Source organism: Cetorhinus maximus, unplaced genomic scaffold (assembly GCF_964194155.1).
Source record: "Cetorhinus maximus unplaced genomic scaffold, sCetMax3.hap1.1 HAP1_SCAFFOLD_1797, whole genome shotgun sequence".
Classification (NCBI taxonomy): domain Eukaryota; kingdom Metazoa; phylum Chordata; class Chondrichthyes; order Lamniformes; family Cetorhinidae; genus Cetorhinus; species Cetorhinus maximus.
Window position 1 is genome coordinate 20,820 of NW_027597737.1, and position 22,946 is coordinate 43,765.

At 51.9% G+C, this 22,946-nt stretch overlaps 1 long non-coding RNA gene across 1 annotated transcript in view; it reads right to left on the bottom strand.

The window, feature by feature from the left end:
• The window catches only part of LOC144676658 (uncharacterized), a 43,255-nt gene extending 20,510 nt beyond the window's left edge, over positions 1-22,745 (bottom strand). The window contains exon 1 of the long non-coding RNA XR_013575393.1: positions 22,626-22,745. This is a non-coding gene — a long non-coding RNA (uncharacterized LOC144676658). The remainder of the gene's footprint in view (positions 1-22,625) is intronic.
• Between the last annotated feature and the right edge of the window lie 201 nt (positions 22,746-22,946).

A 22,946-nucleotide genomic window follows, 5' to 3' on the forward strand; every position in this document is an offset into this window, starting at 1 on the left:
ATCTAACCCCGTGCTGTAATTCTCCTGGGAGTGGCGGATGGAGACGATGCGGAGGGAGCTTTACTTTGTATCTAACCCCGTGCTGTGCCTGTCCTGGGAGTGTTTGATGGGGATGGTGTATAGGGAGCTTTACTCTGCATCTAACCCCATGCTGTATCGGTCCTGGGAGTGTTTGATGGGGGCGGTGTAGAGGAAGCTTTACTCTGTATCTAACCCCGTGCTGTAGCTGTCCTGGGAGTGTTTGATGGGGACAGAGTAGAGGGAGCATTACTCTGTATCTAACCCCGTGCTTTACCTGTCCTGGGAGTGTTTGATGGGGATGGTGTCGAAGGATCTTTACTCTGTATCTAACCCCGTGCTGTATCTGTCCTGTGAGTGTTTGATGGGGACGATGTAGAGGGAGCTTTACTCTGTATCTAACCCCGCTCTGTCCCTGTCCTGGGAGTGTTTGATGGGGACAGTGTAGAGTGAGCATTACTCTGTATCTAACCCCGTGCTGTACCTGTCCTGGGAGTGTTTGATGGGGATGGTGTAGAGGGATCATTACTCTGTATCTAACCCCGTGCTGTAGCTGTCCTGGGAGTGTTTGATGGGGATGGTGTCGAGGGATCTTTACTCTGTATCTAACCCCGTGCTGTATCTGTCCTGTGAGTGTTTGATGGGGACGATGTAGAGGGAGCTTTACTCTATATCTAACCCCGCTCTGTCCCTGTCCTGGGAGTGTTCGATGGGGACAGTGTAGAGGGGGCGTTACTCTGTGTCTAACCCCGTGCTGTACCTGTCCTGGGTGTGTTTCATGGGGACAGTGTAGAGGGAGCTTTACTCTGTATCTATCCCCGTGCTTTACCTGTCCCGGGAGTGTTTGATGGGTCGGTGAAGAGGGAGCTTTACTCTGTATCTAACCCCGTGCTGTCCGTGTGCTGGGAGTGTTTGATGGGGACGATGTAGAGGGAGCGTTACTCTGTATTTAACCCCGTGCTGTGCCTGTCCTGGGAGTGTTTAATGGGGACAGTACAGAGGGATCTTTACTCTGTATCTAACCCCGTGCTGTACCTGTCCTGGGAGTGTTTGATGGGGACAGTGTAGAGGGAGCTTTACTCTGTATCTAACCCCGTGCTGTATCTGTCCTGTGAGTGTTTGATGGTGACGGTGTACAGGGAGCGTTACGCTGTATGTAACCCCGTGCTGTGCCTGTCCTGGGAGTGTTTGATGGGGATGGTGTGGAGGGTGCTTTTCTCTGTATCTAACCCCGTCCTGTATCTGTCCTGGGAGAGTTTGATGGGGACTGTGTAGAGGGAGCTTTACTGTGTATCTAACCCCGTGCTGTCCCTGTGCTGGGAGTGTTTGATGGGAACGATGTAGAGGGAGCTTTACTCTGTATCTAACCGCGTTCTGTACCTGCACTGGGAGAGTTTGATGGGGACAGTATAGAGGGAGCTTTATTCTGTATCTAACCACGTGCTGTGCCTGTCCTGGGAGTGTTTGATGGGGACGGGGTTGAGGGAGCATTACTCTGTATCTAACCCTGTCCTGTACCTGTCCTGGGAGTGTTTGATGGGGATGGTGTAGATGGAGCTTTACTCTGTATCTAACCCCGTGGTTTACCTGTCCTGGGAGTGTTTGATGGGGACGGTGTAGATGGAGCTTTACTCTGTATCTAACCCCGTGCTGTACCTGTCCTGGGAGGGTTTGATGGGGACAGTGTAGAGGGAGCTTTACTCTGTATCTAACCCCGTGCTTACCTGTCCTGGGAGTGTTTGATGGGGATGGTGTAGAGGGATCTTTACTCTGTATCTAACCCTGTGCTGTCCCAGTGGTGGGAGTGTTTGATGGGGACGATGTAGAGGGAGCTTTACTCTGTATTTAACCCCGTGCTTTCCCTGTCCTGGGAATGTTTGATGGAGACTGTGTAGAGGGAGTATTACTCTTTATCTAACCCCGTGCTGTCCCTGTCCTGGGAGTGTTTGATGGGGACAGTGTAGAGTGAGCTTTACTCTGTATCTAACCCCGTGCTGTACCTGACCTAGGAGTGTTTGATGGGGACAGTACTGAGGGAGCTTTTCTCTGTATTTAAACCCGTGCTGTCCCTGTCCTGGGAGTGTTTGATGGGGACAGTGTAGAGAGAGCTTTACTCTGTATCTAACCCCGTGCTGTACCTGTCTTGGGAGTGTTTGATGGGGACGGTATAGAGGGAGCTTTACTCTGTATCTAACACCGTGCTGTCCCTGTCCTGGGAGTGTTTGATGGAGACAGTGTAGAGGGAGCTTTGCTCTGTATCTAACCCCGTGCTGTGCCTGTCCTGGGAGTGTTTGATGGGGACGGTGTAGAGGGAGCTTTTTTCTGCATCTAACCCCGTCCTGTACCTGTCCTGGGAGTGTTTGATGGGGACGGTGTAGAGGGAGCTTTACTCTGTATCTAACCCCGTGCTGTAATTCTCCAGGGAGTGGTTGATGGAGACGGTGCGGAGGGAGCTTTACTTTGTATCTAACCCCGTGCTGTGCCTGTCCTGGGAGTGTTTGATGGGGATGGTGTATAGGGAGCTTTACTCTGTATCTAACCCCGTGCTGTAATTCTCCTGGGAGTGGCGGATGGAGACGATGCGGAGGGAGCTTTACTTTGTATCTAACCCCGTGCTGTGCCTGTCCTGGGAGTGTTTGATGGGGATGGTGTATAGGGAGCTTTACTCTGCATCTAACCCCATGCTGTATCGGTCCTGGGAGTGTTTGATGGGGGCGGTGTAGAGGAAGCTTTACTCTGTATCTAACCCCGTGCTGTAGCTGTCCTGGGAGTGTTTGATGGGGACAGAGTAGAGGGAGCATTACTCTGTATCTAACCCCGTGCTTTACCTGTCCTGGGAGTGTTTGATGGGGATGGTGTCGAAGGATCTTTACTCTGTATCTAACCCCGTGCTGTATCTGTCCTGTGAGTGTTTGATGGGGACGATGTAGAGGGAGCTTTACTCTGTATCTAACCCCGCTCTGTCCCTGTCCTGGGAGTGTTTGATGGGGACAGTGTAGAGTGAGCATTACTCTGTATCTAACCCCGTGCTGTACCTGTCCTGGGAGTGTTTGATGGGGATGGTGTAGAGGGATCATTACTCTGTATCTAACCCCGTGCTGTAGCTGTCCTGGGAGTGTTTGATGGGGATGGTGTCGAGGGATCTTTACTCTGTATCTAACCCCGTGCTGTATCTGTCCTGTGAGTGTTTGATGGGGACGATGTAGAGGGAGCTTTACTCTATATCTAACCCCGCTCTGTCCCTGTCCTGGGAGTGTTCGATGGGGACAGTGTAGAGGGGGCGTTACTCTGTGTCTAACCCCGTGCTGTACCTGTCCTGGGTGTGTTTCATGGGGACAGTGTAGAGGGAGCTTTACTCTGTATCTATCCCCGTGCTTTACCTGTCCCGGGAGTGTTTGATGGGTCGGTGAAGAGGGAGCTTTACTCTGTATCTAACCCCGTGCTGTCCGTGTGCTGGGAGTGTTTGATGGGGACGATGTAGAGGGAGCGTTACTCTGTATTTAACCCCGTGCTGTGCCTGTCCTGGGAGTGTTTAATGGGGACAGTACAGAGGGATCTTTACTCTGTATCTAACCCCGTGCTGTACCTGCTCTGTGAGTGTTTGATGGGGACAGTACAGAGGGAGCTTTACTCTGTATCTAACCCTGTGCTGTACTTGTCCTGGGAGTGTTTGATGGGGACGGTGTAGAGGGAGCTTGACTCTGTATCTAACCCCGTGCTGTAATTCTCTTGGGAGTGGTTGATGGATACAGTGTAGAAGGAGCTTTACTCTGTATCTAACCCTGTTCTCTCCCTGTCCTGGGAGTGTTTGATGGAGACAGTGTAGAGGGAGCTTTACTCTGTATCTAACCACGTGCTGTCCCTGTCCTGGGAGTGTTTGATGGGGACAGTGTAGAGGGAGCTTTACTCTGTATCTAACCCCGTGCTGTATCTGTCCTGTGAGTGTTTGATGGTGACGGTGTACAGGGAGCTTTACGCTGTATGTAACCCCGTGCTGTGCCTGTCCTGGGAGTGTTTGATGGGGATGGTGTGGAGGGAGCTTTTCTCTGTATCTAACCCCGTCCTGTATCTGTCCTGGGAGTGTTTGATGGGGACTGTGTAGAGGGAGCTTTACTGTGTATCTAACCCCGTGCTGTCCCTGTGCTGGGAGTGTTTGATGGGAACGATGTAGAGGGAGCTTTACTCTGTATCTAACCGCGTTCTGTACCTGCACTGGGAGTGTTTGATGGGGACAGTATAGAGGGAGCTTTATTCTGTATCTAACCCTGTCCTGTACCTGTCCTGGGAGTGTTTGATGGGGACGGTGTAGATGGAGCTTTACTCTGTATCTAACACCGTGCTGTCCCTGTCCTGGGAGTGTTTGATGGAGACAGTGTAGAGGGAGCTTTGCTCTGTATCTAAACCCGTGCTGTGCCTGTCCTGGGAGTGTTTGATGGGGACGGTGTAGAGGGAGCTTTTTTCTGTATCTAACCCCGTCCTGTACCTGTCCTGGGAGTGTTTGATGGGGACGGTGTAGAGGGAGCTTTACTCTGTATCTAACCCCGTGCTGTAATTCTCCAGGGAGTGGTTGATGGAGACGGTGCGGAGGGAGCTTTACTTTGTATCTAACCCCGTGCTGTGCCTGTCCTGGGAGTGTTTGATGGGGATGGTGTATAGGGAGCTTTACTCTGTATCTAACCCCGTGCTGTAATTCTCCTGGGAGTGGTGGATGGAGACGATGCGGAGGGAGCTTTACTTTGTATCTAACCCCGTGCTGTGCCTGTCCTGGGAGTGTTTGATGGGGATGGTGTATTGGGAACTTTACTCTGCATCTAACCCCATGCTGTACCTGTCCTGGGAGTGTTTGACGGGGATGGTGTAGAGGGAGCTTTACTCTATATCTAACCCCGTGTTGTACCTGTCCTGGGAGTGTTTGATAGGAGCAGTGTAGAGGGAGGTTTACTCGGTATCTAACCCCCTGCTGTACCTGTCCTGGGAGTGTTTGATGGGGACGGTGTAGAGGGAGCTTTACTCTGTATCTAACCCCGTGCTGTCCCTGTCCTGGGAGTGTTTGATGGAGACTGTGTAGACGGAGTTTTACTCTGTATCTAACCCCGTGCTGTCCCTGTCCTGGGAGTGTTTGATGGGGACAGTGTAGAGGGTACTTAACTCTGTATCTAACTCCGTGCTGTACCTGTCCCGGGAGTGTTTGATGGGTCGGTGAAGAGGGAGCTTTACGCTGTATTTAAACCCGTGCTGTACCTGTCCTGGGAGTGTTTGATGGGGACAGTGTAGAGTGAGCTTTACTCTGTATCTAACCCCGTGCTGTACCTGTCCTGGGAGTGTTTGATGGGGATGGTGTAGAGGGATCATTACTCTGTATCTAACCCCGTGCTGTACCTGTCCTGTGAGTGTTTGATGGGGACGATGTAGAGGGAGATTTACTCTATATCTAACCCCGCTCTGTCCCTGTCCTGGGAGTGTTCGATGGGGACAGTGTAGAGGGGGCGTTACTCTGTGTCTAACCCCGTGCTGTACCTGTCCTGGGAGTGTTTCATGGGGACAGTGTAGAGGGAGCTTTACTCTGTATCTATCCCCGTGCTTTACCTGTCCCGGGAGTGTTTGATGGGTCGGTGAAGAGGGAGCTTTACTCTGTATCTAACCCCGTGCTGTCCGTGTGCTGGGAGTGTTTGATGGGGACGATGCAGAGGGAGCGTTACTCTGTATTTAACCCCGTGCTGTGCCTGTCCTGGGAGTGTTTAATGGGGCCAGTACAGAGGGATCTTTATTCTGTATCTAACCCCGTGCTGTACTTGTCCTGGGAGTGTTTGATGGGGACGGTGTTGAGGGAGCTTTACTCTGTAACTAACTCCGTGCTGTACCTGTCCTGGGAATGTTTGATGGGAATGGTTTAGAGGGAGCTTTACTCTGTATCTATCCCCGTGCTGTACCTATCCTGGGAGTGATTGATGGGGACGGTGTAGAGGGAGCTTTACTCTGTATCTAACCCCGTGCTGTACCTGTCCTGGGAGTGTTTGATGGAGACAGGGAAGAGGGAGCTTTACTCTGTATCTAATCCCGTGCTGACCCTATCCTGGGAGTGTTAGATGGGGACAGTGTAGAGGGAGCTTTACTCTGTATCTAACCCCGTTCTGTCCCTGTCCTGGGAGTGTTTGATGGAGACAGTGCAGAGGGAGCTTTACTCTTTATCTCACCCCGTGCTCTACCTGCCCTGGGAGTGTTTGATGGGAACAGTATAGAGGGAGATTTACTCTGTATCTAACCCCGTGCTGTACCTGCCATGGGAGTGTTTGATGGGGACGGTGTAGAGGGAGCTTTACTCTGTATCTAACACAGTGCTGTACCTGTCCTGGGAGTGTTTGATGGGGATGGTGTAGAGGGATCTTTACTCTGTATCTAAACCCATGCTGTGCCTGTCCTGGGAGTGTTTGATGGGGACAGTACAGAGGGATCTTTACTCTGTATCTAACCCCGTGCTGTACCTGCTCTGGGAGTGTTTGATGGGGACAGTACAGAGGGAGCTTTACTCTGTATCTAACCCCGTGCTGTACCTGCTCTGGGAGTGTTTGATGGGGACAGTACAGAGGGAGCTTTACTCTGTATCTAACCCCGTGCTGTCCCTGTCCTGGGAGTGTTTGATGGGGACAGTGTAGAGGGAGCTTTACTCTGTATCTAACCCCATGCTGGACCTGTCCCGGGAGTGTTTGATGGGTCGGTGAAGAGGGAGCTTTACTCTGTATCTAACCCCGTGCTGTACCTGTCCTGGGAGTGTTTGATGGGGACAGTGTAGAGGGTACTTTACTCTGTATCTAACTCCGTGCTGTACCTGTCCCGGGAGTGTTTGATGGGTCGGTGAAGAGGGAGCTTTACGCTGTATCTAACCCCGTGCTGTACCTGCTCTGGGAGTGTTTGATGGGGACAGTACAGAGGGAGCTTTACTCTGTATCTAACCCCGTGCTGTACCTGCTCTGGGAGTGTTTGATGGGGACAGTACAGAGGGAGCTTTACTCTCTATCTAACCCCGTGCTGTACCTGTCCTGGGAGTGTTTGATGGGGATGGTGTAGAGGGAGTTTCTCTCTGTATCTAACCCCGTCCTGTACCTGTCCTGGGAGTGTTTGATGGGGACGGTGTAGAGGGAGCTTTACTCTGTATCGAACCCCGTGCTGTAATTCTCCTGGGAGTGTTTGATAGGGACAGTGTAGAGGGAGCTTTACTCTGTATCTAACCCCATGCTGTACCTGTCCTGGGAGTGTTTGATGGAGACAGGGAAGAGGGAGCTTTACTCTGTATCTAATCCCGTTCTGTCCCTGTCCTGGGAGTGTTAGATGGGGACAGTGTAGAGGGAGCTTTACTCTGTATCTAACCCTGTGCTGTGCCTGTCCTGGGAGTGTTTGGTGGGGACAGAGTAGAGGGAGCTTTACTCTGTATCTAACCCCGTGCTGTACCTGCAATGGGAGTGTTTGATGGGGACAGTGTAGAGGGAGCTTTACTCTGCATCTATCACCGTGCTGTACCTGTCCTGGGAGCGTTTGATGGGGATGGTGTAGAGGTATCTTTATTCTGTATGTAACCCCATGCTGTCCCTGTGCTGGGAGTGTTTGATGGGGACGATGTAGAGGGAGCTTTACTCTGTATCTAACCCCGTTCTGTCCCTGTCCTGGGAGTGTTTGATGGAGACAGTGCAGAGGGAGCTTTACTCTGTATCTAACCCCGTGCTGTCCCTGTCCTGGGAGTGTTTGATGGGGATGGTGTAGAGGTATCTTTACTCTGTATCTAACACCGTGCTGTACCTGCCCTGGGAGTGTTTGATATGGACAGTGTAGAAGGAGCTTTACTCTGTATCTAACCCCGTGCTGTATCTGTCCTGGGAGTGTTTGATGGTGACGGTGTAGAGGGAGCTTTACTCTGTATCTAAACCCGTGCAGTGCCTGTCCTGGGAGTGTTTGCTGGGGATGGTGTAGAGGGAGCTTTACTCTGTATCTAACCCCGTCCTGTACCTGTCCTGGGAGTGTTTGATGGGGACGGTGTCGAGGGAGCTTTACTCTTTTTCTAACCCCGTGCTGTAATTCTCCTTGGAGTGGATGATGGAGACGGTGTAGAGGGAGCTTTACTTTGTATCTAACCCCGTGCTGTATCTGTCCTGGGAGTGTTTGATGGGGATGGTGTAAAGGGATCTTTACTCTGTATCTAACCCCGTGCTGTCCGTGTGCTGGGAGTGTTTGATGGGGACGATGTAGAGGGAGCGTTACTCTGTATTTAACCCCGTGCTGTGCCTGTCCTGGGAGTGTTTAATGGGGACAGTACAGAGGGATCTTTACTCTGTATCTAACCCCGTGCTGTACCTGCTCTGTGAGTGTTTGATGGGGACAGTGTCGAGGGAGCTTTACTCTGTAGCTAACCCCGTGCTGTACCTATCCTGGGAGTGATTGATGGGGACGTTGTAGAGGGAGCTTTACTCTGTAGCTAACCCCGTGCTGTCCCTGTCCTGGGAGTGATTGATGGGGACGGTGCAGAGGGAGCTTTACTCTGTATCTAACCCCGTGCTGTAATCCTCCTGGGAGTGGTTGATGGAGACGGTGTAGAGGGAGTTTTACTTTGTATCTAACCCCGTGCTGTACCTGTCCTTGGAGTTTTTGATGGGGAAGGTGTAGAGAGATCTTTACTCTGTATCTTACCCCGTGCTGTGCCTGTCCTGGGAGTGTTTGATGGGGATGGTGTAGAGGGAGCTTTACTCTGTATCTCACCTCGTGCTGTACCTGTCCTGGGAGTGTTTGATGGGGACAGTACAGAGGGATCTTTACTCTGTATCTAACCCTGTGCTGTACCTGCTCTGGGAGTGTTTGTTGGGGACAGTACAGTGGGAGCTTTACTCTGTATCTAACCCCGTGCTGTACCTGCTCTGGGAGTGTTTGATGGGGACAGTACAGAGCGAGCTTTACTGTGTATCTCACCCCGTGCTGTACCTGCCCTGGGAGTGTTTGATGGGGACTGTGTAGAGGGAGCTTTACTCTGTATCTAACCCCTTGCTGTACCTGCCCTGGGAGTGTTTAATGGGGACGGTGTAGAGGGACCTTTACTCTGTATCTAACCCCTTGCTATATCTGTCCTGGGAGTGTTTGATGGGGACAGTGTATAGAGAGCTTTACTCTGTATCTAACCCCGTGCTGTATCTGTCCTGGGAGTGTTTGATGGGGACGGTGTAGAGGGATCTTTACTCTGTATCTAACCCCGTGCTGTCCGTGTGCTGGGAGTGTTTGATGGGGACGATGTAGAGGGAGCTTTACTCTCTACCTAACCCCGTGCTGTTCCTGTCCTGGGAGTGTTTGATGGGGACAGTACAGAGGGATCTTTACTCTGTATCTAACCCCGTGCTGTACCTGCTCTGGGAGTGTTTGATGGGGACAATGTCGAGGGAGCTTTACTCTGTATCTCACCCCGTGCTCTACCTGCCCTGGGAGTGTTTGATGGGGACTGCGTAGAGGGAGCTTTACTCTGTATCTAACCCCGTGCTGTGCCTGTCCTGGGAGTGTTTCATGGGGATGGTGTAGAGGGAGCTTTAGTCTGTATCTAACCCCGTCCTGTACCTGTCCTGGGAGTGTTTGATGGGGACGGTGTAGAGGCAGCTTTACTCTGTATCTAACCCCGTGCTGTATCTGTCCTGGGAGTGTTTGATGGGGATGGTGTAAAGGGATCTTTACTCTGTATCTAACCCCGTGCTGTCCGTGTGCTGGGAGTGTTTGATGGGGACGATGTAGAGGGAGCGTTACTCTGTATTTAACCCCGTGCTGTGCCTGTCCTGGGAGTGTTTAATGGGGACAGTACAGAGGGATCTTTACTCTGTATCTAACCCCGTGCTGTACCTGCTCTGTGAGTGTTTGATGGGGACAGTGTCGAGGGAGCTTTACTCTGTAGCTAACCCCGTGCTGTACCTATCCTGGGAGTGATTGATGGGGACGTTGTAGAGGGAGCTTTACTCTGTAGCTAACCCCGTGCTGTCCCTGTCCTGGGAGTGATTGATGGGGACGGTGCAGAGGGAGCTTTACTCTGTATCTAACCCCGTGCTGTAATCCTCCTGGGAGTGGTTGATGGAGACGGTGTAGAGGGAGTTTTACTTTGTATCTAACCCCGTGCTGTACCTGTCCTTGGAGTTTTTGATGGGGAAGGTGTAGAGAGATCTTTACTCTGTATCTTACCCCGTGCTGTGCCTGTCCTGGGAGTGTTTGATGGGGATGGTGTAGAGGGAGCTTTACTCTGTATCTCACCTCGTGCTGTACCTGTCCTGGGAGTGTTTGATGGGGACAGTACAGAGGGATCTTTACTCTGTATCTAACCCTGTGCTGTACCTGCTCTGGGAGTGTTTGTTGGGGACAGTACAGTGGGAGCTTTACTCTGTATCTAACCCCGTGCTGTACCTGCTCTGGGAGTGTTTGATGGGGACAGTACAGAGCGAGCTTTACTGTGTATCTCACCCCGTGCTGTACCTGCCCTGGGAGTGTTTGATGGGGACTGTGTAGAGGGAGCTTTACTCTGTATCTAACCCCTTGCTGTACCTGCCCTGGGAGTGTTTAATGGGGACGGTGTAGAGGGACCTTTACTCTGTATCTAACCCCTTGCTATATCTGTCCTGGGAGTGTTTGATGGGGACAGTGTATAGAGAGCTTTACTCTGTATCTAACCCCGTGCTGTATCTGTCCTGGGAGTGTTTGATGGGGACGGTGTAGAGGGATCTTTACTCTGTATCTAACCCCGTGCTGTCCGTGTGCTGGGAGTGTTTGATGGGGACGATGTAGAGGGAGCTTTACTCTCTACCTAACCCCGTGCTGTTCCTGTCCTGGGAGTGTTTGATGGGGACAGTACAGAGGGATCTTTACTCTGTATCTAACCCCGTGCTGTACCTGCTCTGGGAGTGTTTGATGGGGACAATGTCGAGGGAGCTTTACTCTGTATCTCACCCCGTGCTCTACCTGCCCTGGGAGTGTTTGATGGGGACTGCGTAGAGGGAGCTTTACTCTGTATCTAACCCCGTGCTGTGCCTGTCCTGGGAGTGTTTCATGGGGATGGTGTAGAGGGAGCTTTAGTCTGTATCTAACCCCGTCCTGTACCTGTCCTGGGAGTGTTTGATGGGGACGGTGTAGAGGCAGCTTTACTCTGTATCTAACCCCGTGCTGTACCTGTCCTGGGAGTGTTTGATGGGGACAGCACAGAGGGATCTTTACTCTGTATCTAACCCCGTGCTGTACCTGCTCTGGGAGTGTTTCATGGGGACAGTACAATGGGAGCTTTACTCTGCATCTAACCCCGTGCTGTACCTGTCCTGGGAGTGTTTGATTGGGACAGTACAGAGGGAGCTTTACTCTGTATCTAACCCCATGCTGTACTTGTCCTGGGAGTGTTTGATGGGGACAGTGTCGAGGGAGCTTTACTCTGTATCTAACCCTGTGCTGTACCTGCTCTGGGAGTGTTTTATGGGAACAGTGTAGAGGGAGCTTTACTCTGTATCTAACCCCATGCTGTACCTGCCCTGGGAGTGTTTGATGGGGACGGTGTAGAGGGAGCTTTACTCTGTATCTAACCCCGTGCTGTATCTGTCCTGGCAGTGTTTGATGGGGACAGTGTAGAGAGAGCTTTACTCTGTATCTAACCCCGTGCTGTACCTGTCCTGGGAGTGTTTGATGGGGACAGTGTAGAGGGAGCTTTGCTCTGTATCTAACCCTGTGCTGTACCTGTCCTGAGAGTGTTTGATGGGGACATTACAGAGGGACCTTTACTCTGTATCTATCCCCGTGCTGTCCCTGTCCTGGGAGTGTTTGATGGGGACAGTGTTGAGGGAGCTTTACTCTGTATCTAACCCCATGCTGTCCCTGTCCTGGGAGCGTTTGAAGGGGACAGTGTAGAGGGAGCTTTACTCTGTATCTAACCCCGTGCTGTCCCTGTCCTGGGAGTGTTTGATGGGGACGGTGTAGAGGGAGCTTTACCCTGTATCTAATCCCGTGCTGTACTTATCCTGGGAGTGTTTGATGGGGACGATGTGGAGGGAGCTTTACTCTGTATCTAACTCCGTGCTGTACCTGTCCTGGGAGTGTTTGATGGGGACAGTGTAGAGAGAGCTTTAATCTGTATCTAACCCCGTGCTGTACCTGTCTTGGGAGTGTTTGATGGGGACGGTATAGAGGGAGCTTTACTCTGTATCTAACACCGTGCTGTCCCTGTCCTGGGAGTGTTTGATGGAGACAGTGTAGAGGGAGCTTTGCTCTGTATCTAACCCCGTGCTGTGCCTGTCCTGGGAGTGTTTGATGGGGACGGTGTAGAGGGAGCTTTTTTCTGCATCTAACCCCGTCCTGTACCTGTCCTGGGAGTGTTTGATGGGGACGGTGTAGAGGGAGCTTTACTCTGTATCTAACCCCGTGCTGTAATTCTCCAGGGAGTGGTTGATGGAGACGGTGCGGAGGGAGCTTTACTTTGTATCTAACCCCGTGCTGCGCCTGTCCTGGGAGTGTTTGATGGGGATGGTGTATAGGGAGCTTTACTCTGTATCTAACCCCGTGCTGTAATTCTCCTGGGAGTGGTGGATGGAGACGATGCGGAGGGAGCTTTACTTTGTATCTAACCCCGTGCTGTGCCTGTCCTGGGAGTGTTTGATGGGGATGGTGTATAGGGAGCTTTACTCTGCATCTAACCCCATGCTGTATCGGTCCTGGGAGTGTTTGATGGGGGCGGTGTAGAGGAAGCTTTACTCTGTATCTAACCCCGTGCTGTAGCTGTCCTGGGAGTGTTTGATGGGGACAGAGTAGAGGGAGCATTACTCTGTATCTAACCCCGTGCTTTACCTGTCCTGGGAGTGTTTGATGGGGATGGTGTCGAAGGATCTTTACTCTGTATCTAACCCCGTGCTGTATCTGTCCTGTGAGTGTTTGATGGGGACGATGTAGAGGGAGCTTTACTCTGTATCTAACCCCGCTCTGTCCCTGTCCTGGGAGTGTTTGATGGGGACAGTGTAGAGTGAGCATTACTCTGTATCTAACCCCGTGCTGTACCTGTCCTGGGAGTGTTTGATGGGGATGGTGTAGAGGGATCATTACTCTGTATCTAACCCCGTGCTGTAGCTGTCCTGGGAGTGTTTGATGGGGATGGTGTCGAGGGATCTTTACTCTGTATCTAACCCCGTGCTGTATCTGTCCTGTGAGTGTTTGATGGGGACGATGTAGAGGGAGCTTTACTCTATATCTAACCCCGCTCTGTCCCTGTCCTGGGAGTGTTCGATGGGGACAGTGTAGAGGGGGCGTTACTCTGTGTCTAACCCCGTGCTGTACCTGTCCTGGGTGTGTTTCATGGGGACAGTGTAGAGGGAGCTTTACTCTGTATCTATCCCCGTGCTTTACCTGTCCCGGGAGTGTTTGATGGGTCGGTGAAGAGGGAGCTTTACTCTGTATCTAACCCCGTGCTGTCCGTGTGCTGGGAGTGTTTGATGGGGACGATGTAGAGGGAGCGTTACTCTGTATTTAACCCCGTGCTGTGCCTGTCCTGGGAGTGTTTAATGGGGACAGTACAGAGGGATCTTTACTCTGTATCTAACCCCGTGCTGTACCTGCTCTGTGAGTGTTTGATGGGGACAGTACAGAGGGAGCTTTACTCTGTATCTAACCCTGTGCTGTACTTGTCCTGGGAGTGTTTGATGGGGACGGTGTAGAGGGAGCTTGACTCTGTATCTAACCCCGTGCTGTAATTCTCTTGGGAGTGGTTGATGGATACAGTGTAGAAGGAGCTTTACTCTGTATCTAACCCTGTTCTCTCCCTGTCCTGGGAGTGTTTGATGGAGACAGTGTAGAGGGAGCTTTACTCTGTATCTAACCACGTGCTGTCCCTGTCCTGGGAGTGTTTGATGGGGACAGTGTAGAGGGAGCTTTACTCTGTATCTAACCCCGTGCTGTATCTGTCCTGTGAGTGTTTGATGGTGACGGTGTACAGGGAGCTTTACGCTGTATGTAACCCCGTGCTGTGCCTGTCCTGGGAGTGTTTGATGGGGATGGTGTGGAGGGAGCTTTTCTCTGTATCTAACCCCGTCCTGTATCTGTCCTGGGAGTGTTTGATGGGGACTGTGTAGAGGGAGCTTTACTGTGTATCTAACCCCGTGCTGTCCCTGTGCTGGGAGTGTTTGATGGGAACGATGTAGAGGGAGCTTTACTCTGTATCTAACCGCGTTCTGTACCTGCACTGGGAGTGTTTGATGGGGACAGTATAGAGGGAGCTTTATTCTGTATCTAACCCTGTCCTGTACCTGTCCTGGGAGTGTTTGATGGGGACGGTGTAGATGGAGCTTTACTCTGTATCTAACACCGTGCTGTCCCTGTCCTGGGAGTGTTTGATGGAGACAGTGTAGAGGGAGCTTTGCTCTGTATCTAAACCCGTGCTGTGCCTGTCCTGGGAGTGTTTGATGGGGACGGTGTAGAGGGAGCTTTTTTCTGTATCTAACCCCGTCCTGTACCTGTCCTGGGAGTGTTTGATGGGGACGGTGTAGAGGGAGCTTTACTCTGTATCTAACCCCGTGCTGTAATTCTCCAGGGAGTGGTTGATGGAGACGGTGCGGAGGGAGCTTTACTTTGTATCTAACCCCGTGCTGTGCCTGTCCTGGGAGTGTTTGATGGGGATGGTGTATAGGGAGCTTTACTCTGTATCTAACCCCGTGCTGTAATTCTCCTGGGAGTGGTGGATGGAGACGATGCGGAGGGAGCTTTACTTTGTATCTAACCCCGTGCTGTGCCTGTCCTGGGAGTGTTTGATGGGGATGGTGTATTGGGAACTTTACTCTGCATCTAACCCCATGCTGTATCGGTCCTGGGAGTGTTTGATGGGGGCGGTGTAGATGAAGCTTTACTCTGTATCTACCCCCGTGCTGTACCTGTCCTGGGAGTGTTTGACGGGGATGGTGTAGAGGGAGCTTTACTCTATATCTAACCCTGTGTTGTACCTGTCCTGGGAGTGTTTGATAGGAGCAGTGTAGAGGGAGCTTTACTCGGTATCTAACCCCGTGCTGTACCTGTCCTGGGAGTGTTTGATGGGGACGGTGTAGAGGGAGCTTTACTCTGTATCTAACCCCGTGCTGTCCCTGTCCTGGGAGTGTTTGATGGAGACTGTGTAGACGGAGTTTTACTCTGTATCTAACCCCGTGCTGTCCCTGTCCTGGGAGTGTTTGATGGGGACAGTGTAGAGGGTACTTAACTCTGTATCTAACTCCGTGCTGTACCTGTCCTGGGAGTGTTTGATGGGTCGGTGAAGAGGGAGCTTTACGCTGTATTTAAACCCGTGCTGTACCTGTCCTGGGAGTGTTTGATGGGGACAGTGTAAGGTGAGCTTTACTCTGTATCTAACCCCGTGCTGTACCTGTCATGGGAGTGTTTGATGGGGATGGTGTAGAGGGATCTTTACTCTGTATCTAACCCCGTGCTGTAGCTGTCCTGGGAGTGTTTGATGGGGACAGAGTAGAGGGAGCATTACTCTGTATCTAACCCCGTGCTTTACCTGTCCTGGGAGTGTTTGATGGGGATGGTGTCGAAGGATCTTTACTCTGTATCTAACCCCGTGCTGTATCTGTCCTGTGAGTGTTTGATGGGGACGATGTAGAGGGAGCTTTACTCTGTATCTAACCCCGCTCTGTCCCTGTCCTGGGAGTGTTTGATGGGGACAGTGTAGAGTGAGCTTTACTCTGTATCTAACCCCGTGCTGTACCTGTCCTGGGAGTGTTTGATGGGGATGGTGTAGAGGGATCATTACTCTGTATCTAACCCCGTGCTGTACCTGTCCTGTGAGTGTTTGATGGGGACGATGTAGAGGGAGATTTACTCTATATCTAACCCCGCTCTGTCCCTGTCCTGGGAGTGTTCGATGGGGACAGTGTAGAGGGGGCGTTACTCTGTGTCTAACCCCGTGCTGTACCTGTCCTGGGAGTGTTTCATGGGGACAGTGTAGAGGGAGCTTTACTCTGTATCTATCCCCGTGCTTTACCTGTCCCGGGAGTGTTTGATGGGTCGGTGAAGAGGGAGCTTTACTCTGTATCTAACCCCGTGCTGTCCGTGTGCTGGGAGTGTTTGATGGGGACGATGTAGAGGGAGCGTTACTCTGTATTTAACCCCGTGCTGTGCCTGTCCTGGGAGTGTTTAATGGGGACAGTACAGAGGGATCTTTATTCTGTTTCTAACCCCGTGCTGTACCTGCTCTCTGAGTGTTTGATGGGGACAGTACAGAGGGAGCTTTACTCTGTATCTAACCCCGTGCTGTACTTGTCCTGGGAGTGTTTGATGGGGACGGTGTTGAGGGAGCTTTACTCTGTAACTAACTCCGTGCTGTACCTGTCCTGGGAATGTTTGATGGGAATGGTTTAGAGGGAGCTTTACTCTGTATCTATCCCCGTGCTGTACCTATCCTGGGAGTGATTGATGGGGACGGTGTAGAGGGAGCTTTACTCTGTATCTAACCCCGTGCTGTACCTGTCCTGGGAGTGTTTGATGGAGACAGGGAAGAGGGAGCTTTACTCTGTATCTAATCCCGTGCTGACCCTATCCTGGGAGTGTTAGATGGGGACAGTGTAGAGGGAGCTTTACTCTGTATCTAACCCCGTTCTGTCCCTGTCCTGGGAGTGTTTGATGGAGACAGTGCAGAGGGAGCTTTACTCTTTATCTCACCCCGTGCTCTACCTGCCCTGGGAGTGTTTGATGGGAACAGTATAGAGGGAGATTTACTCTGTATCTAACCCCGTGCTGTACCTGCCATGGGAGTGTTTGATGGGGACGGTGTAGAGGGAGCTTTACTCTGTATCTAACACAGTGCTGTACCTGCTCTGGGAGTGTTTGATGGGGACAGTACAGAGGGAGCTTTACTCTGTATCTAACCCCGTGCTGTCCCTGTCCTGGGAGTGTTTGATGGGGACAGTGTAGAGGGAGCTTTACTCTGTATCTAACCCCATGCTGGACCTGTCCCGGGAGTGTTTGATGGGTCGGTGAAGAGGGAGCTTTACTCTGTATCTAACCCCGTGCTGTACCTGTCCTGGGAGTGTTTGATGGGGACAGTGTAGAGGGTACTTTACTCTGTATCTAACTCCGTGCTGTACCTGTCCCGGGAGTGTTTGATGGGTCGGTGAAGAGGGAGCTTTACGCTGTATCTAACCCCGTGCTGTACCTGCTCTGGGAGTGTTTGATGGGGACAGTACAGAGGGAGCTTTACTCTGTATCTAACCCCGTGCTGTACCTGCTCTGGGAGTGTTTGATGGGGACAGTACAGAGGGAGCTTTACTCTCTATCTAACCCCGTGCTGTACCTGTCCTGGGAGTGTTTGATGGGGATGGTGTAGAGGGAGTTTCTCTCTGTATCTAACCCCGTCCTGTACCTGTCCTGGGAGTGTTTGATGGGGACGGTGTAGAGGGAGCTTTACTCTGTATCTAACCCCGTGCTGTAATTCTCCTGGGAGTGTTTGATAGGGACAGTGTAGAGGGAGCTTTACTCTGTATCTAACCCCGTGCTGTACCTGTCCTGGGAGTGTTTGATGGAGACAGGGAAGAGGGAGCTTTACTCTGTATCTAATCCCGTTCTGTCCCTGTCCTGGGAGTGTTAGATGGGGACAGTGTAGAGGGAGCTTTACTCTGTATCTAACCCTGTGCTGTGCCTGTCCTGGGAGTGTTTGGTGGGGACAGAGTAGAGGGAGGTTTACTCTGTATCTAACCCCGTGCTGTACCTGCAATGGGAGTGTTTGATGGGGACAGTGTAGAGGGAGCTTTACTCTGCATCTATCACCGTGCTGTACCTGTCCTGGGAGCGTTTGATGGGGATGGTGTAGAGGTATCTTTATTCTGTATGTAACCCCATGCTGTCCCTGTGCTGGGAGTGTTTGATGGGGACGATGTAGAGGGAGCTTTACTCTGTATCTAACCCCGTTCTGTCCCTGTCCTGGGAGTGTTTGATGGAGACAGTGCAGAGGGAGCTTTACTCTGTATCTAACCCCGTGCTGTCCCTGTCCTGGGAGTGTTTGATGGGGATGGTGTAGAGGTATCTTTACTCTGTATCTAACACCGTGCTGTACCTGCCCTGGGAGTGTTTGATATGGACAGTGTAGAAGGAGCTTTACTCTTTTTCTAACCCCGTGCTGTAATTCTCCTTGGAGTGGATGATGGAGACGGTGTAGAGGGAGCTTTACTTTGTATCTAACCCCGTGCTGTATCTGTCCTGGGAGTGTTTGATGGGGATGGTGTAAAGGGATCTTTACTCTGTATCTAACCCCGTGCTGTCCGTGTGCTGGGAGTGTTTGATGGGGACGATGTAGAGGGAGCGTTACTCTGTATTTAACCCCGTGCTGTGCCTGTCCTGGGAGTGTTTAATGGGGACAGTACAGAGGGATCTTTACTCTGTATCTAACCCCGTGCTGTACCTGCTCTGTGAGTGTTTGATGGGGACAGTGTCGAGGGAGCTTTACTCTGTAGCTAACCCCGTGCTGTACCTATCCTGGGAGTGATTGATGGGGACGTTGTAGAGGGAGCTTTACTCTGTAGCTAACCCCGTGCTGTCCCTGTCCTGGGAGTGATTGATGGGGACGGTGCAGAGGGAGCTTTACTCTGTATCTAACCCCGTGCTGTAATCCTCCTGGGAGTGGTTGATGGAGACGGTGTAGAGGGAGCTTTACTTTGTATCTAACCCCGTGCTGTACCTGTCCTGGGAGTTTTTGATGGGGAAGGTGTAGAGAGATCTTTACTCTGTATCTTACCCCGTGCTGTGCCTGTCCTGGGAGTGTTTGATGGGGATGGTGTAGAGGGAGCTTTACTCTGTATCTCACCTCGTGCTGTACCTGTCCTGGGAGTGTTTGATGGGGACAGTACAGAGGGATCTTTACTCTGTATCTAACCCTGTGCTGTACCTGCTCTGGGAGTGTTTGTTGGGGACAGTACAGTGGGAGCTTTACTCTGTATCTAACCCCGTGCTGTACCTGCTCTGGGAGTGTTTGATGGGGACAGTACAGAGCGAGCTTTACTGTGTATCTCACCCCGTGCTGTACCTGCCCTGGGAGTGTTTGATGGGGACTGTGTAGAGGGAGCTTTACTCTGTATCTAACCCCTTGCTGTACCTGCCCTGGGAGTGTTTAATGGGGACGGTGTAGAGGGACCTTTACTCTGTATCTAACCCCTTGCTATATCTGTCCTGGGAGTGTTTGATGGGGACAGTGTATAGAGAGCTTTACTCTGTATCTAACCCCGTGCTGTATCTGTCCTGGGAGTGTTTGATGGGGACGGTGTAGAGGGATCTTTACTCTGTATCTAACCCCGTGCTGTCCGTGTGCTGGGAGTGTTTGATGGGGACGATGTAGAGGGAGCTTTACTCTCTACCTAACCCCGTGCTGTTCCTGTCCTGGGAGTGTTTGATGGGGACAGTACAGAGGGATCTTTACTCTGTATCTAACCCCGTGCTGTACCTGCTCTGGGAGTGTTTGATGGGGACAATGTCGAGGGAGCTTTACTCTGTATCTCACCCCGTGCTCTACCTGCCCTGGGAGTGTTTGATGGGGACTGCGTAGACTGCGTTCATGGGGACAGTACAATGGGAGCTTTACTCTGCATCTAACCCCGTGCTGTACCTGTCCTGGGAGTGTTTGATTGGGACAGTACAGAGGGAGCTTTACTCTGTATCTAACCCCATGCTGTACTTGTCCTGGGAGTGTTTGATGGGGACAGTGTCGAGGGAGCTTTACTCTGTATCTAACCCTGTGCTGTACCTGCTCTGGGAGGGTTTTATGGGAACAGTGTAGAGGGAGCTTTACTCTGTATCTAACCCCATGCTGTACCTGCCCTGGGAGTGTTTGATGGGGACGGTGTAGAGGGAGCTTTACTCTGTATCTAACCCCGTGCTGTATCTGTCCTGGGAGTGTTTGATGGGGACAGTGTAGAGAGAGCTTTACTCTGTATCTAACCCCGTGCTGTACCTGTCCTGGGAGTGTTTGATGGGGACAGTGTAGAGGGAGCTTTGCTCTGTATCTAACCCTGTGCTGTACCTGTCCTGAGAGTGTTTGATGGGGACATTACAGAGGGACCTTTACTCTGTATCTATCCCCGTGCTGTCCCTGTCCTGGGAGTGTTTGATGGGGACAGTGTTGAGGGAGCTTTACTCTGTATCTAACCCCGTGCTGTCCCTGTCCTGGGAGGGTTTGAAGGGGACAGTGTAGAGGGAGCTTTACTCTGTATCTAACCCCGTGCTGTCCCTGTCCTGGGAGTGTTTGATGGGGACGGTGTAGAGGGAGCTTTACCCTGTATCTAATCCCGTGCTGTACTTATCCTGGGAGTGTTTGATGGGGACGATGTGGAGGGAGCTTTACTCTGTATCTAACTCCGTGCTGTACCTGTCCTGGGAGTGTTTGATGGGAACAGTATAGAGGGTGCTTTACTCTGTATCTAACCCCATGCTGTACCTGCCCTGGGAGTGTTTGATGGGGACAGTGCAGAGGTAGCTTTACTGTGTATCTAACCCCGTGCTGTCCCTGTCCTGGGAGCGTTTGAAGGGGACAGTGTAGAGGGAACTTTACTCTGCATCTAACCCCGTGCTGTCCCTGTCCTGGGAGTGTTTGATGGGGACGGTGTAGAGGGAGCTTTACCCTGTATCTAATCCCGTGCTGTACTTGTCCTGGGAGTGTTTGATGGGAACGATGTAGAGGGAGCTTTACTCTGTATCTAACCCCGTGCTGTACCTGTCCTGGGAGTGTTTAAAGGGGACTGTGTAGAGGGAGCTTTACTCTGTATCTAACCCCGTGCTGTACCTATCCTGGGAGTGTTTGATGGGGACGGTGTAGAGGGAACTTTACTCTGTATCTAACCCTGTGCTGTACCTGTCCTGGGAGTGTAAGAAAATGGTGTTGAGTTGGACGATCAGCCATGATCTCACTGTATGGTGGAAAAGGCTCGAGGGGCTGAATGGCCTCCTCCCGCTCCTAGTTCCTATTAAATTCCTTATTTCTAAGGAAGGTCACATACTCACCAAAGCCACGTCATTGAGGCAATAACTTCACTGAACCTGTCCTCACAAATAAACTGGATAAACGAGAGGGAATTGAATCATAGACATCGAATCATATTTGAGAGACCGGCCTTGTTATATAGTGAGGAAACTCGGGCACCTTCAGGGAGAGAGGAATAACAACCGGATACAAATGAGATGCAGATGATGAGATGAATGTGTGGAGTGAGTAGAAAGGATATAATCGGGAAGCAGCACATCAGGGGGGCGGTGGTTGGTGAAGATTGTGGGAGCATCGAAGAAAGTAACCGGGAGGAGAATGAAATGATACGGTCATCTGCGGCAGAGAGAGAGAGGGAGAGGGAGAGGGGAAACGTGGGGAGGCGAGTGACGGAGATGGGGCTGTCAGGAAGGAGGGGGAGAAGAGGGAGGTCTAAGACCAGATGCGGCGGGGAGAGGATGAAATGCAGCGGGACTGGGAGGGGAACAGGCGACTGAGAGGAGGGGATGGAGAAGGGGTGATCGGACAGAGCGATGGAGACCCCAAGCCAAATGGGAGGGGCTGAAAGTTGAGGGGATGGAATGGTCACAGCACCTAAGTAGGCCCTTCAGCTGGTCCCACCCCCCTGCCTTTCACTGCAGCCCCGCAAATCCCTCTTCAGATCATCAGCCAATCTCCTCTGGGAAGCCTCGATTGAATCTGCCTCCACCTCACCCTCCGGCAGTGCCTTCCAGATCCTAGCAACCCGTTGGCTTTAAAACTGAGCAGGGTGCAGGAATGAAAGGGGTCGAAAGTTACTTTGCAGTTGTATCGAAGCCCTGGTCAGACCCCATCTGGAGTAACGGGGTTCAGCGCTGGACCCCACACCTCAGGAAGGGTAGATCGGCCTTGGAGACGGAGCACTGCAGACTCAGTGGGATGACACTGGGCCTTAAAGGGGGTTAAATTATGGAGGACAGACTAGGCTTGTATTCCCTCGAGCGTAGGAGCTTAAGAGGTGACCGAACTGAGGCGTTCAAATGACTAAATGATTCACTCGGGTTGGGAGAAACTATTTCTTCGGGCGGAAGGAGTTCAGGGCAAAGAGGCAGAGCCTGAGAGTTGGAGATGGGCTGTTCAGGGGTGGCCATAGGAACGTACAAATTAGGAGCAGGAGTAGGCCATTCGGCCCCTCGAGCCTGTTCCGCCATTCGATAAGATCACGGCCAATCCGCTTGTGGCCTCAAATCCACTTTCCTGTCTGCTCCCCCCACAATAACCCTCGACTCCCTTACAGTTCAAACTCCAGCCTTGAATACACTCAATGACCCGGCCTCCGGGGGAGAGAATTCCAAACGCTAACCGCCCTCGGAGAGAGAAGAAATTCCTCCTCGTCTCCGTCTTAAATGGGAGACCCCTTATTTCGAAACTTTGCCCCCCTCCTTCTGGACTCCCCCAATGAGGCCAATTGGAGCTTTTGAAGACTGTGACCGATAGATTTTTAATGGGCGAGAGTGGTCGAGGGTTATGGGAACAAAGCTGGGGGAAGAGGGGTTGGGTAAATGGAGTTGAGGTGCCGAACGTGAGGGGCGGAATAGGCTCAAGGGACCGAATGGCCTCCCCTCGTCCCAACGCTCCAGAGACTTACCAGGCTGATCAGCTGGGAGAGGGTCATCCCGACTCTCACCATCACCTTCTCGTCCGCCGTCTGCGCAGGCCGCACGTTGGCGTTGTAGGTTTCAAACAGCTTGCTGAGCAGTTCCTTCTCGGTCTCAGAGCCTCCCACGCCTGGGGTCAAAGTTCAAAAAGAAACCAAGCTGAGCCGTTGGAAGCCGGTGAACGCGTTCTCTCACCAGGGACTCCCGGGATTGATCGAAAGTTTAACGTTCGCGCCACGCGAGTGCCAGGCGATGACCGTCTCCAACAAGAGAGAATCCAACCATCGCCCCCTTGACGTTCAACTGCATTC